Consider the following 15786-nt stretch of genomic DNA (forward strand, 5'->3'; position numbering starts at 1 on the left):
TTTGATAACATTTATTTGTTATATATTTGTTTTTTGACAACTTTTTCGAATCTATGTGTACAGTAATACAAACCCAAATCGATTTTACCCTTTTATAACAACAGTAAATAAGTAAATTCTTTTTATATTAATATAAAAAAATATGCGGTCTCGTTTATGAACATAATAAACGCTTTAAAATAAGTGAAACCACTAAGAACTTAGTCAGTTAGGTAGAAAACGGACACTTAGAAAATCGATTTTATTAAAAAAAAAAAAAAAAAAAACATCAAACAAGTAAAAAAAATTTTTTTTTAATATTAGGGGGGGGGCTATAGTCTATTTAAAAAAAAACAATTTCTCCTTCAAGAACGATCATAAAATGTGTTTTCAATCGATATTTATTCAATAAGGGACCAGTTTTCCTACCTAGCGAAAGGGGGCGAGTTTTCCCGACACGAGTTTTCCGGAGACGAGTTTTCCTGAGACGAGTTTTCCCGGGACGAGTTTTCCGGGCACCAGTAAATTCAGCTAGGCGTGGCTGTAGGTGTAGTGTAGATGTATCAGAATTTTTGTAGGAATTTTTGACACCCCTAACACGAAACTGACAAATAAAATATAAAAATCTCGTAATTTCTCTGTTAAAAGTGGGTCATTTATTTTCTTTATGGATTATACTTCCAAAATAAACTATTACAGTTGTTTTAAAAGTAATAGAAATATTAAAAAAAAAAAAACAGTAATGAATTTTACGAACTCAATATTTTTCAATTTTTAAACTTTAAAAATCTATCAAAATTTTTCTATTGATTCTATTTTTACGATATTTTCAGGGTCAATGTGAAATTTTACGTTCTTTCCAATAAACCGAATATAATATTTTAGACAAACGTTTTTTTTTAATTCATGCCCCCCCCATTTTCAAGTTTCTATTAAAAAGTAAATAATTAATTTACTCACCGAAAAGTAAATAATCAATTTACTCACAAATTGAAGAGAAAAGGTCAATAAATAATATATTCAAATTTTTAAAAAAAAGTAATGTTTTTTAGGATTTTACCTGTAAAGTTTGAAGTTTAAAACCTTTTTTTTTAAACCACGTTATTTGTTTTTTTTTCTTCTTTTTATGGAACCTTGGTCCTTGCTCCTTTAATTGAAAAAAAATTAAGGCTTGAATTACAATTTTCGAGGATTTATAAGCTTGGAAAGACAGGGGGTCGAATATTTCACCCCTCCCATTTTTAAATGTCTATTAAAAAGTAAATAATTTATTTATGTACCAAAGTCTTATATATCACAAAGTGAAGAGAAAAGGTCAATAAATAATATATTCAAATTTAAAGCAAAAAAAGTACTGTTTTTTTAGAAATTTACCAGTAAAGTCCGAAGTTTAAAACTTAAAAAAAAATAACCACGTTGTGTTTTTTGTTTGTTTTTTTATGACACCTTGGTCCTTGCTTCTTTAATTGAAAAAAAATTCGGGTTTGAATTACATTTTTCGAGGAGTTATAAGCTTGGAAAGATGGGGTGGAATTATTCACTATTTTCACGAAACTTCTGACACACCTACCTCACCCCCAAAAAATAATTCAGGTATTTACCTTTCAATGCACTACCCTCATATATTATATTTCACGTCTCTTCTTCTTCTTCTTCTTCTTCTCTACCAATTTCTCTCTCCGACTCTGAGACCAGAAATATATTTTCTATTTCAGTTTTTTAAATTTTTTTTTATTATTTGATTATTTTTTTACTTTCTACATTTTATATTCCATATCTTGATAAACGGCCTAATGATGTGAAACCCCCGCTCATCTATTTAACCGTCTGCCTCATTCTTTCTTTCTTTCTTTCTTTTTCCTTCAATAACATACCACTCTCTCATTTCCTTTTGCCCTCCTCTTTCTCTCTCCCCCTCTTTTTATTCTTCTGCCCATTTGTTTGTAATTTAACCCTATCCCTTTCTACCTTTGTTATCTCGTTTTTATGAATTTACAGTTGTTTTACTGATGTTTTGATTTGAATTTGTATTTTGTACTTTTCGTACTCCGTTATAATAAATATTTAATCTGCCAAGTAAACTGATTAAAATATCAGATCGTTATTTCGAGACTGGTAGTGGAAACATGTGTAACTAAACAGACAGAAAAAACAGTAATAAAAACATAGTTTGCTCTACATTAGTATTGAGCTCTTTTTCAGGTTTATTCACCATTTTCTCATTATATATATACATTCTTTCCTCCCTTTTTTCTTTTTTCACTACCCTGCCTTTTCCATTAACCTTCCTATGTATATACAGTCCTGGTCAAAATCATAAGACTACTTAAAAAAGTAATTATTAGATCAGGGTTAAGGTTTCGAATGAAGCAGATTTCATTTTTTTTCATCATATTTTCCCTTTTGGCAAGGGTTTCAACCATTTGTTTGATTAAAAATTCGATAATATGCGTAAATGCTTACTTTCTTAAGTTGTCTTATGATTTTGACCAGGACTGTATATATATATATATATATATATATATAGAGAGAGAGAGAGAGAGAGAGAGAGAGAGAGAGAGACAGACAGACAGACAGACAGACAGACACACAATAAATAAGTAAAAAATATATTCCAACATGCATGATATTGACCATCTTATAAGCTATTCCTTTAATTCAGTTGACTTATACAATTCATGACAGTATCTGTTTCGTAGCGCAAAATCAATCACTAAATTATTATATCAATGAATGTAAGTAACCAATTATTTTACAATTCAGTATTAGCAGAAATGAAGTACAACTTATGACTATCGATTGAAATAATTTTTAATACTTAAATTTTATATTAGACAGATTAGTGAATTAATTTATAATATAAAGCGAGTAAATTTTGTTTGATAATATTAAGTGAAAGACATTAAAACTATATTAGATTAATTATTAGTTTAATATGGATGACTATGGGTTACGAAATGTTTCTAATATGAATGTTAAAGGAGAAGAAAAAATGAAATTAAAGAGGAAAAAATAAATAAAAGAAAAGTTAATATTTCGTTAGTTTTGTTCCAAGGGAAGTAACTCTGCCTCACTTTAATTCAAATAAATTTTATTATTTACAATTACGATAAAAAAGGAGGTTTCAGATAATTTTTAAACTTAACTTAACGTAAGTATAGGGTGTGCATTCTATGATTTTTGAAAGCTTGGTTATAATAGTCAAGAAATGTAACATAGTTTATAATTTATTAATGTTATTTTTATAAGTATGAATACACACGTTAGAATTAATAAATTTACTAATTATTAAATAGAACTTCTTCTGATGAGTTAAGGACATAAGAGGTTCACTGATTGATATAATAATTAAGTTATTGATTTTGCGCTACGAAACAGATACTGTCCAGAATTGTATAAGTCAACTGAATTAAAGGAATAAATTATAAGTTGGCCAACATCATGAATTTTGGAATATCATTTTTTTGTTTTTTATTCTCTATATTGCTCTATAATTATATTGAGCTTCTTAAATAAGGATTGGTATAGATTATAAGAAATATATTTCTACAGAAATATATATATATATTCTCTTCTTTCTTCTCCCTATTTTTCTATTTATTTTTTTTCTTTTTCTCTCTCTCTCATCCTTTCCGCCAACCTCCCCTCCCCTCTCTTATTCACCATATCACTCTCTCCCACTCTCCCCTTCTTTCTATTATTTTTACTCTTCCCCAACCCTGCCCCTAACCCCCTCCCCCTTCTTTCTATATTATTCCTTCCCTACTCTATCACGGTTACATCATTTCATCATTCTCGCTTTCACATAACTCCCTCTCTCCCTCACATCTATTCACTATCCTGTTCTATTCAATTCATCTATTTTTATTTAAAATAAAAGGTTTATTATTTATTAGAAAGTTTTATTTTCAGAAAGTTTTTTAATTAAAAATGGGCACATAAGAAAGGAAAAATTCCTGTAAAATGAGACCAAACATGGCGTATTGCTACTTGAACGTAAGGTGCTACTAATTGGAATCATATCGAACATGGGATTGTGGAGAGCTTACCAGTGAGATGCCTATTCACATTACATTTAAACTTCTGCATATCATTACACCCAGGGAATTAGGAATCATGGGAAGCGGGTTTAAAAGTCAAGGGGAATTCTACTACAATATAAGGATTGTCGGCACCTAGAGGCTTCAACATTGAAGGGTTGGTATTTTTCTGCTTTCGCATCATTCGGGAGTTTGTACATCGAGGGTTCATAAGTGCTATTTCATCAGAGCACATTCAATTAAAGAAGTTACAAAATTAGCAAACAGATGCAACATTCCGGCGATGTGACAGGGGCTGGAGCATGGCAGATAGTGCAGATTCTATTAGATTTGAAACTCTTTTTGGATCATGTCTAATAGGTAAAGACTAGTGGTAGATTTATCAACTTAGATGTGACAACAATACTCTGCATGATAGAGATAAAGGATATGTGGGAAATGTTAGGCCGAAAAGTTTGAAAAATGGGTTGTCAGGTAATATGTTTTTTGTTATGGTAATAGTTTAGAGTTTTTTATGATTGTTAAAGGAACGAAGCTTAGTCTTAGTAGCATTACCTGTTTTTTTTATCCATTTGCGGTTCCATTTCTCTATAAACTGGACGTAGTTTTCTAATGCCTCTGCTATTACTTTTGATATGTGTACATTCGTTTTCCCCTCATGTCTATTATAGTGAAATTACAAAACTGATGAAAATATTCTTGAAATTTCACATTACTAAATCAGATAAAAAACTATTTTTCAACCTTGAAAAGAATTGTAAAAATTCGAAGGAACACAATGAGTACTTAAAGAAACTAGCATTGCTTTCAATTGAAAAATATACTTCACTAATACACAAGATGTCAAGTTGAAAATTATCTTTTCTTACAAATTAAAACAATAAGAATGAAGTAAAATAAAATATTTATTTCTATATAAGATTCTATTAAGCTTATATATTTTTATATGTATGCATATATATGTATTTTTATGCTTTAATTTTACAAAATATCGAAACAATAGGTAAAACTTTTTCTGGAGCAGTGTAACAGAGTACTCATGAGAAAATCAGCAGCAGCTATAAGATAGCTGGCTTGCTATTTTATATTGCCTTTAACCTTAATCACTACCGGTTTTTAAGAACTGTTAAGGTTATGTGCGTAATTGGAACAGATTATCTCTTTTCGGGGAATCAGGTGAGGGGGCAATGTTTTGTGGAGCTGGATTTTTTTAGATAAATTGAAGTTGTGTCTAATATTGCTGGTGTGGTAGACCTTTGTAAAAAAATCCGATCTTCGTTCTGTCGACAGAACCGTTTTTATTTTTTTATCGCCACCGAGTTATTAATTTGTTTTACATGGACATGCTTGTTTTTTTAACATATATAAATATATGGAGGCGTTATCAAACGTTCAAACAATTATTTTGCCATCCGAAAACTTTCATTTTTATCTTTTATTCTATTAACAAGTTTTTGAATCGGATTAATTAATTTTGTAAAATGGCCGTTTTCATCTTGTACTAGATAATGTTGTATGGTCTTCCGGGTATTGCATCCTTATTTTGCAGAGTGGATGTGTTTGCATTTTATCATCTTAATTACTGTTAAGTTGAAAGGAGTGCAGAGAGTACAACCCAGGACATGAGTACAACCCAGGCTATGATAACGTAATTGTGTGAAATTGGCAATAACCATATGTGCAGATCGAAATATAAATTGGATAAGATTATAAAAATAATAATTAGAAAATCGAAAGAAGAGAAGAAACATTAGAAAACCGAAATAAGTAATTGTATTAAGAGAAGAAACATTGCTAACTAAAAAATTAACTAGGATTAAAAATATGAATTCATCTGTAGCATTATTAAATTTTAATGGAATTTGTCTTTCTATTTCGATTGTCTTTATTCTTTTAGATAATCATGGATACGTGTTTCGTCATCTCTAACTCTTATGTGTGATTAAAGACCGAAACTGTAGTTGCTCTCTACCGGTTGCACAAAAAAAACCGCTTCTGAAACTTGAATGAAGTTCTTCATCTTATCCTCGTTCACGCTGTTTATGAAACACGTGATTCGGAAAGAAGGATTTGAAGAGACAGCAAAAAAACATATGGAAGAGCACACTAACCTGAAAAACATTCATGTGAATCCCCCCCCTCGCATTTAACGGTGGAAGTTATTTCAAGGTATTAGCAATAATTATAATAAGCAATTGGTGATGGTAAAAGTCAAGTATATGTTTTGTTTCATGAATGTATTATCCCAGGCATTATCTACTTATTTTGAATCACAAATTTTATATTATAATTGCGTGAAGTATGGCGAGGGTAGAAAGATTATTTTCAGCAATTGATTAATTTGACATTTCTAAGAGGTTAATTCTAAATATGAATTGACCTTGTGTCTAACTTAAGCCATAGAAAGCATATGAACAAATCAGACTTTCGTGGTATTATTTCAATGTAGTGTTTGTTCTGTTCTAGAAGGATGTGCTCGCAGGTAAAACCTTTGAATGTGTGATTTTTCTATTACAGTCTTTATTCAATTTTCGGAAAGATAGATTCCAATTATAAAATATGCAACTCTGTGAGGCATGTGAATAAATGTAGATTATAAAATAGAATTAAATTGTTGTATGTTGTTTGTGCAAAAGGTTTTAACGACATATAAGCTATATATGATGAATCACATTCCACCACAAAATTATGACCATGACGTTTTTAAGGTGATTAAATTTCTGTTTGTGTGTACGGATGGGAGTGCTATATTTGAGGATTTGAAAACAACTTAGCATAGTACTTTTGTATACTTTGTAGTGGTGATTAATTTCTTTCGTCATTTTCAAATGCAAGTTAGTTCTTACAAGGATTCATTAACTCAAAATATTCATAATCGAAAATTGTTTAAAACTAGAAAAACCACACTCTTATTCTTATATATTGAGAACATACGCCTATAACAATTTTGTTAATTCTTATGAATTTTGGTGAGGGTTACAGTCGTACAACTCATAATAACCTGTTGTTTACCAGAAATATGCTGCAGGTGGCGTGATTAAAAGTTCCCCTAGATAAATATATGAGAAATGTGTAACATGATATGACAAAGAAGTATCTCATGTATTTGAGGATAGAAAAGAGTTTCCAATCTGAATCTGGAAAGAATCTTCAAAGAAGAAATACATTTTTTCATGCCAAATTACGTGAATACATGGAAAAATTAAAAAAAAATTAGAATAAAATACTTAATCAAAAGTAAAATTAATAAAAGAATCAATTCGAACATTTTGTTAACTTTATTTCACGTTTGCAGTTCTCAGAAACGAAGGGGTTCCTACCTATAATAAATCTGTCTTTTTATTAAAAGAACCAGAATGTTATTTGTCTCTTTTTTAATTTAATATATATATTAATTCTCATGCATTTCAACCGAGAAATCATTTAACCAAATATATTTGTCAGTTTTTTAAATCCTTTTGTCTAATTCAGTTGCTCTTATAATTACTGAAATAAAAATTTTCCAAAGATTCCAGCTTTTTTCTATCTTCTTAAAAGCAGTGGTAATCAAGCTTTCATTGTGAGCAGTCATTATAATTCTATCCTGATCATAGTGAAGAAATCCTCTTTAAAGCCAGTCTATAAAACATTCCTTACTTATATAATAATAATAATTCCAGAAAAGACTTAACACACTATTGTTTGGAATATTTTTTCCAATTTTTGAAATACAATGTGTGGAGTATTTTTAACTACTATTTTGATTTCTGTAGCTGCTCTGTTAAGTAAAGCATCAGTAGGAACGATCTGTATGTGTTTTCATATGCCTCACCAAATGTCAATCGGATGCAAAAGAAGAACCACATAATTAACAAGAATGTGGTTTCTCTCCTGTATGTGTTTTCATATGGCTCAACAAATGTGACCTCCATGCAAAAGAAGAACCACATAATTAACAAGAATATGGTTTCTCGCCAGTGTGTGTTTTCATATGACTCAACAAACTTGACTTCCATGCAAAAGAAGAACCACATACTTCACAAGAATGTGGTTTCTCTCCCGTATGTGTTTTCATATGACTAAATAAATGTGACCTCTGTGCAAAAGAAGAACCACATACTTCACAAGAATGTGGTTTCTCTCCCGTATGTGTTTTCATATGACTCAATAAATGTGACCTCTGTGCAAAAGAAGAACCACATACCTCACAAGAATGTGGTTTCTCTCCCGTATGTGTTTTTATATGACTCAATAAATGTGACCTCTGTGCAAAAGAAGAACCACATACTTTACAAGAATGTGGTTTCTCCCCCGTATGTGTTTTCATATGACGCAACAAACTTGACTTCCATGCAAAAGAAGAACCACATACTTCACAAGAATGTGGTTTCTCTCCCGTATGTATTAGCATATGATGCAATAAACTTGACTTAAATGCAAAAGAAGAACCACATACTTCACAAGAATGTGGTTTCTCTCCCGTATGTGTTTTCATATGACTCAATAAATGTGACCTCTGTGCAAAAGAAGAACCACATACTTCACAGGAATGTGGTTTCTCCCCCGTATGTGTTTTCATATGATGAAACAAACTTGACTTCCATGCAAAAGTAGAACCACATACTTCACAAAAATATGGTTTCTCGCCTGTATGTGTTTTCATATGACTCAACAACGTTGACTTCAGTGCAAAAGAAGAACCACATACTTCACAAGAATGTGGTTTCTCTCCCGTATGTGTTAGCATATGACGCAATAAACTTGACTTGCGTGCAAAAGAGGAACCACATAATTCACAAGAATGTGGTTTCTCTCCCGTATGTGTTTTCATATGACTCAATAAATGTGACCTCTTTGCAAAAGAAGAACCACATACTTCACAAGAATATGGTTTGCATCTCAGGTTTGTCTTGCATCTGATTCCAGAAAAAATAGGAATGTAATGAAGTGTGTGATGATAGGCACGCTAATAAATTTCAACTTTGGAAAATTTATATGAAGTAATTCATAATTATTTTAAACGATTTTTAAATCAACAATGCAGAAAGGTGCTTCTTATCCATTAATGAATTTTTTTCATTGTTGCAAATTCTGAAAGTATAAAATAAATTTGAAAAAGTACATTTCATGTTGTAAAATTCAATTTATTATGTTGTTAGTTATCAAAAAATATCCAAACATATATTAATTAATTAAATAAAAAAATAAAATGAGTGTATTTTTAATTAAACACAGGTTTGTTTACAAAATTAATGTGTTTTTATTTTTCCAACTGAAAGTAATAACGTTTTTTTATTTTAGAGATGAGGATTGAGTCTTCATATTATTTGATTCTTCAGAATACTGTTCTCCACTTGGGTGTTATTTTCACAACGTTTCTATGTTACCTCCGATCTTATTTGGGTGTATTTTGTCGAACTTGAGAACCTTTTTCTTGAACTCAAAAAATCTTTACATAATTCTGAATGGAACGTTTTAATTAGTACATGGGATTAGCACAGTCTAGTATTGGTAGCGATGACTGGGTAAAAATTTCTAAGTAATTTTTAATTCTATTTTAAATCTCACTGAGGATAAAAACTTCAACGTTAAGTAGTATGTAACCTACAACTAAATTTTACCAAGTACTCTAATCATAGCAACATATATTAGCATTACAGGTCCTAGCAGACAATCTTAGTATGAATTTGAAGAACTATTTTGTTTCTAGATGTTATCAGTATTCATTACTTCCTATATATATATATATATATATATATATATATATATATATATATATAGACAGTTTTTATTACATATTACTATATGTATATATATTATTATTAATGGTTCCTTTATCGTATTAAATAATATATAACCTAGCTTACTCTTGTTTTTTCTCCATTTATAATTTTTACTTTATCCCATAATGGTAGATGATTTAACTTTTCCATCCATATATATTCTGCCATAACTAATTTTTCAATCTCTCCACATATTACAGCTTTTCAATGTTTTTATAACCTTACTGTTAGTGAATGACATGAGTCACATTTGTATAATTTTCCACATTTACATGGAATCTATTAGTCATGATTTTTTCATAAGTGGCTTTCCATGAACAACATGTTTCTGTAGAATCGAATCACTCTTGAATACTATATTAGGTCTAGCTCTCTGTTGTATTGATTTCTTAAACTCTTGATATTTTTATCAGTAGCAATACACATTAACAATAAAATGCTTTGGATAATCACACATTCCAAGGGGATTCTGATAAAATAGTCATATTTTACAAACCAAAGCATTTTAAGTCGTCAATATACCACTGTTTTGTCCTTTTCAAACGAATTTATAAATAATAATGTGCAGTATATATTTTGTATAATTTTTAGTATGAGTCATAAGTTTTGTAGGCGTGTCCTATCTGGATACGTTATTAGACTACTATAATCAGTTTTTTTTAAGTATAAGTAAAAATAGTTTGTTGTTTTTGCAATTGTTATATGCATGCGCTGTTTTTCTTAAGTCAGCTTGCTCTTCACTGTTCTCTTCCATCTATAATTTGTACTTAATCCTATAAAAATAGATGGTTTCCCTTTTCCATCCATATATATTCTGCCATATCTGATTTTTAAATCTTTCCACATATTACAGCTTTTCAACATATTTCTAATTTTACTATTAGTGAATGACATGGCTCACATTTGTATAATTTTCCACATTTACATGGAATATATTAGTTATGATTTTTACATAAGCAGATTGACATGAACAGCATGTTTCTGGAGAGTCGAATCACTTTTGAATATTCTATTGTGTCTAGCTCTCTGTTGTATTGTTTTCTTAAACTTTCCTTATTTTGACATTTTTATCAGTAGCAATACACATGAACGATAAAATGCTTTGGATAATCACACATTCCAAGGGGGATTCTGATAAAATAGTCATATTTTACAAACCGAAGCATTTTAAGTCGTCAATATACCACTGTTTTGTTTTTCAAACGAATTTATAAATAATAATGTGCAGTATATATTTTAAGAGTTTTAAACAAATAAATTTATAAATAATAATGCACCTTATATATTTTAAGAGTTTTAAACAAATAAATTTATAAATAATAATGTTCATTATATATGTTAAGAGTTTTAAACAAATAAATTTATAAATAATAATGTACATTATATATTTTAAGAGTTTTAAACAAATAAATTGATAAATAATAATGCACCTTATATATTTTAAGAGTTTTAAACAAATAAATTTATAAATAATAATGTTCATTATATATGTTAAGAGTTTTAAACAAATAAATTTATAAATAATAATGTACATTATATATTTTAAGAGTTTTAAACAAATAAATTTATAAATAATAATGCACCTTATATATTTTAAGAGTTTTAAACAAATAAATTTATAAATAATAATGTTCATTATATATGTTAAGAGTTTTAAACAAATAAATTTGTAAATAATAACGTACATTATATATTTTAAGAGTTTTAAACAAATAAATTGATAAATGGGCATTGTATATTTTAAGAATAAATTTATAAATGATAATGTTATATATATATGATAATGTTAAATTTATAAATGATAATGTACATTATATATTTTAAGAGTTTTAAACAAATACATTTATAAATAATAATGCACCTTATATATTTTAAGTTTTAAACAAATAAATTTATAAATAATAATGTTCATTATATATGTTAAGAGTTTTAAGCAAATGAATTCATGAATAATAATGTACCTTATATATTTTAAGAGTTTTAAACAAATAAATTTATAAATAATAATGTACATAGTATATTTTAAGAGTTTTAAGCAAATGAATTCATGAATAATAATGTACCTTATATATTTTAAGAATTTTAAGCAAATAAATTGATAAAAAATGTTAAAATCATAAAATGACGTTTTCTGTAAAATTTTAATAATGTGCAGTATATATTTTAAATGGCGTTTTCAATAAAATTTTGTAACAACTCCCCAATTTCTAAATGCTCGTACTGCGCTGGTATGAAGAATTTTTTCATGAGATTTAGAATCTAGCCAAGAAAAGATTGCACTTTTAATAGTTTCGCATGTCTGAAATAGATTTGAGCACTCGTTTTTCCGTTGTGTAAAAAAGATTTACCCATGATTATGGAACTTTTTTGTTTTGATTTTATTTGAACTATCATAAAATAATCTTTTTACTGTTTTAATCTGTTAAAATAATAATTGTATATGGTTTTCTGTTGTTGTAAATAGCAATTAAAACACATGATATTCGTAAAAAATCGTTTTGATTTTGAGTGTAGACTGTAGCATTAGGAATAGCATAATAAACAGAAGCAGCGATAGCACAGCCCCTGTAAAAGGACGTTTTTTATTGTTGATTTTTATTCCAGATCGATTTTTTTAAATAAAAAATTTGATTACAAAAACCTTTCTTACATGTTTAGTTAGAGCTATTTTCTTATCAAGCATATAAATATTTAAAAACTTTGACTAGTGGTCAAAATTTTAAATATTGTGTTTTTGTTTTGAACAACCGAAAATGTGACTGAATTATGTTTTAGGTTCACATGTATGAGCGGTATCAGCTCTCTATTTTTTAATTTTCGTCTTTTTTCCAATGTTTGCAGCGAATTATTATTGAATAGAAACTAATGTGCCCAATTATAAAAAATGCAAAATCGATATTTAAATATTTGTAGGAGGTGCTCAGTTAAAAAAATAAAAACGGTAGAAAAAGACGTGAAATGTAATTTTAAAAAAATCAAATTTATTCAAAATGTGTGAACAATTTTTCAGCTTTAACAAAAACTTGTTTTTTTTTAATATATTATGTCAGCTTTAACAAATAATTATTATTTTTCGGTAACGCTAAGTCCAAGTGGTAGAGCTCCCCACTAAACAAAATTTTTCGGTAAGTTACATATAAACGTAAAAAAAGATCTTTCCTTAAGGAAAAGTGCAAATGATAGTTTTCCCATAAAAATTATATTGGTCAACTGTCCTAAGACGCTAGAATGGTCTTAAATGCTAAGTCATTTTACATTAAATTCATGTGCAACCAACCCCCACTCTAAATTCTAAAAGTTCTTTTTGTTTCTATCAAATATCCAGGATGTTAACACATAACTTCCCTTAGCTCTAATTGTAGAAATTTAAGAATAAAGTAATAAATAGCAGCGTTTTAAAGCACTTAGACAGGAACCTGAACTATGTGATAAAAATTTAGGAATAGCTAATGAGTCCCCATTAATTGTAGAAGGTTAATTAATGCTCGATTAAGAGTAGGAATAGAATGTTTGTCTTTCCGTCATGACTGATTTGTTGCAGAGAATCTGAACACACGTGTGATAAAAGCCATGGGTTGCTAAGAAAAAGGAGATGAGAATGTACTTCGATTTAGGTGTTAGTAATAATTAGCACTGTTTTTAAAGCACTTATAGGAACCTGGACTATGTGATAAAAAAGTTTAAGAACAGCTAATGGTTCCCCATTAATTGTAGAAGGGCTTGCTCGATTAAGAGTAGGGAATGAAAGTCAGTCTTTCTACCATAATTTCTTTGTTGCAGAGAATCTCAACACAAATGTGATAAAAGCTGCAAGTGGCTTAAGAAAAATGGGGTGAGGATATACGTCAATTTAGGTGAAATGATGCAAGCAGATGTAATTGAGCGATCGAATAGTCCATGGAGTTTTCTGATTGTGTAAGTAGAAAAAGAAGGATGGTAGTAAAATAGATGTAAAGGCTTTAAATAAAGTCATGAAGAAGTTTGCCTGAGTGTTACCGGCCATTGATGACATATTAGCCTTACTTGGGTCGGCAAAATACTTTGTAAACTTAGATCTGAAGTCGGGTTACTCTCAGGTTAAATTAAATAAGAATGATAAAGAAAAGAACTTCATTTACCTGCAACTGAGGTTTATTTCACTTTAACATTATACAATTTGGTCTCGCAAACACCCCAGGATCTTTCAGCAATTAATGTCCATAGTTCTACAGGGACAGAAAGATTATGCATTACCATATTTGGATGATATTTTAATATTCTAAGATACGATGGAAAATCACTTAGATCACATAGATAGGGTACTACTAGTCATTTTACATAAGCACAACCTCATGATCTGATATGATTTTTGTTAAAAACAAATTTACTTTTTTATCTCATAATCTTAGTGATATGCAAAAGAGATAGTACGTAAAATCGTTTTATTTGAGCCAAAATAGTTTTCATTGTATAAGAAAGTTGAGGGCTTATTGCTATCATATGTTATATTTTTATTATTATTATTAAGACACTTTTGGGTAACTAGGAGATAGTGACTTTCATGGATATGTATAGAGGTTGACTGGAGGCTTTTGCGGTTCCTAATAAGAAGGCAGAAACGGTGGTGCATCTGTTGTTGGATAAAATTCTCCCCAGATTCGGAGAACCACCCCAGCTGTTAAAAGATAATGCCTGGAAAATATTAACAAAGTCATGAAGAAGGTGTTGAAGGACATCAACATACATCATGTGATGACGTCATTTTATTACCAAACAAAGAAAGAAGTGGAAAGATTTCACAGAATGATGCATGACAGTTAAGCAAAAAACATCAGGAACAATCAGTTGTCATGGGATTTATACATAAACCAAATGTTGGCAGCTGTCAGATTTCATGTGAACGAAACAACGAAATTATCACTATACTACTTGCTATACAACAGAGCCGTGATCTTGTCTTTAGATAATATATTAATGCCTTGTAGAGTATAATATGGTGATGAGCAACACGAGATCACTCTAAAAGAGATGCATCGATCTTTTACTTTGATAAGGAATAACATTCAGGAAGTTAGGAAAAAACTGATAGAGAACAAGAATAAGAAAATAAAGTCAGTAGATTTTAAGATTGGAGATCTGGTTTTTTATAAGAACCACCAGAAGGCGCATGTGGAACATCTGTGGACAACGTTGATTGAGGAAAGTCTAATGAGTTGGATAGTGATTGAGCCACAGAACAAGCTGATATCTCAATATTCATTAGAGTTTGGAACTGGTATCTCAATATGGAGGAGTCAACATCAACAGCCGTTAATGGATTGTAGAGTCATGACATATAGCATGACATCGAAAATTGCAAATAATTTGGACACAAATTATCTGCTGTATCATCGTTTGTGGATGTCCAAGACAGTAATATATAATATAATGTTTAAGTCAGTATTGAAAACAAAATCTGATAGATTAGTGACCATTCGATAATAATCCGATGAAAAAAAGATGAAAATAAAAAAATACACAACGTGCGTCATGTAGTAATACTTACGTTTTTGTTTTATAATCTGCTTTCGATTAATTTTATCTGCTTTTATAAAGGAAACGATTTTTCAAATGTGATTGACTTTACAAGCTCAACTTAACATTCAAGATGACGAACGGAAGAGCAAGTTCGCAGAAAACAAAATTGAAGAGGAAAATTAAAAAAAAAAAGAAATTATTTCGAAATAGAGCCGATCTATTTCGTGAATATCACGGATAAAATTAATATTATTTTATTTAACATTTTAATATTTACATGAGAGAGAACAGATTACAAGTTTTATTTTTTTCATTTTCTCTAATTCGTTGCATTCGTTTAATGGCGGAAACTGATAGTTTTTAAAGCTGCATTTTCGTATTTTTATTTATTTATTTATTTATTTATTTATTTATAGATTTCCGATTATTCTTTTCGCATTTTTATTTATTTTTTATATAGATTTCCGATTATTTTTTTATTGTGTTTAAAAAGATTAATCAAAAGTTAA

The 15786-nt window shown here is 29.2% G+C and overlaps 1 long non-coding RNA gene across 1 annotated transcript; it reads right to left on the minus strand.

The window, feature by feature from the left end:
* Positions 1-8314: 8314 nt before the first annotated feature.
* Positions 8315-15407, minus strand: LOC145271193 (uncharacterized). Its single transcript, XR_013865747.1, has 3 exons — positions 15306-15407; positions 13900-13986; positions 8315-9089 (listed from the first exon to the last, which is right to left on the minus strand). It is a non-coding gene; the product is annotated as an uncharacterized LOC145271193 (long non-coding RNA).
* Between the last annotated feature and the right edge of the window lie 379 nt (positions 15408-15786).

Source organism: Euprymna scolopes, chromosome 46 (genome assembly GCF_053919585.1).
Source record: "Euprymna scolopes isolate OS-2025 chromosome 46, ASM5391958v1, whole genome shotgun sequence".
Taxonomy (NCBI): domain Eukaryota; kingdom Metazoa; phylum Mollusca; class Cephalopoda; order Sepiida; family Sepiolidae; genus Euprymna; species Euprymna scolopes.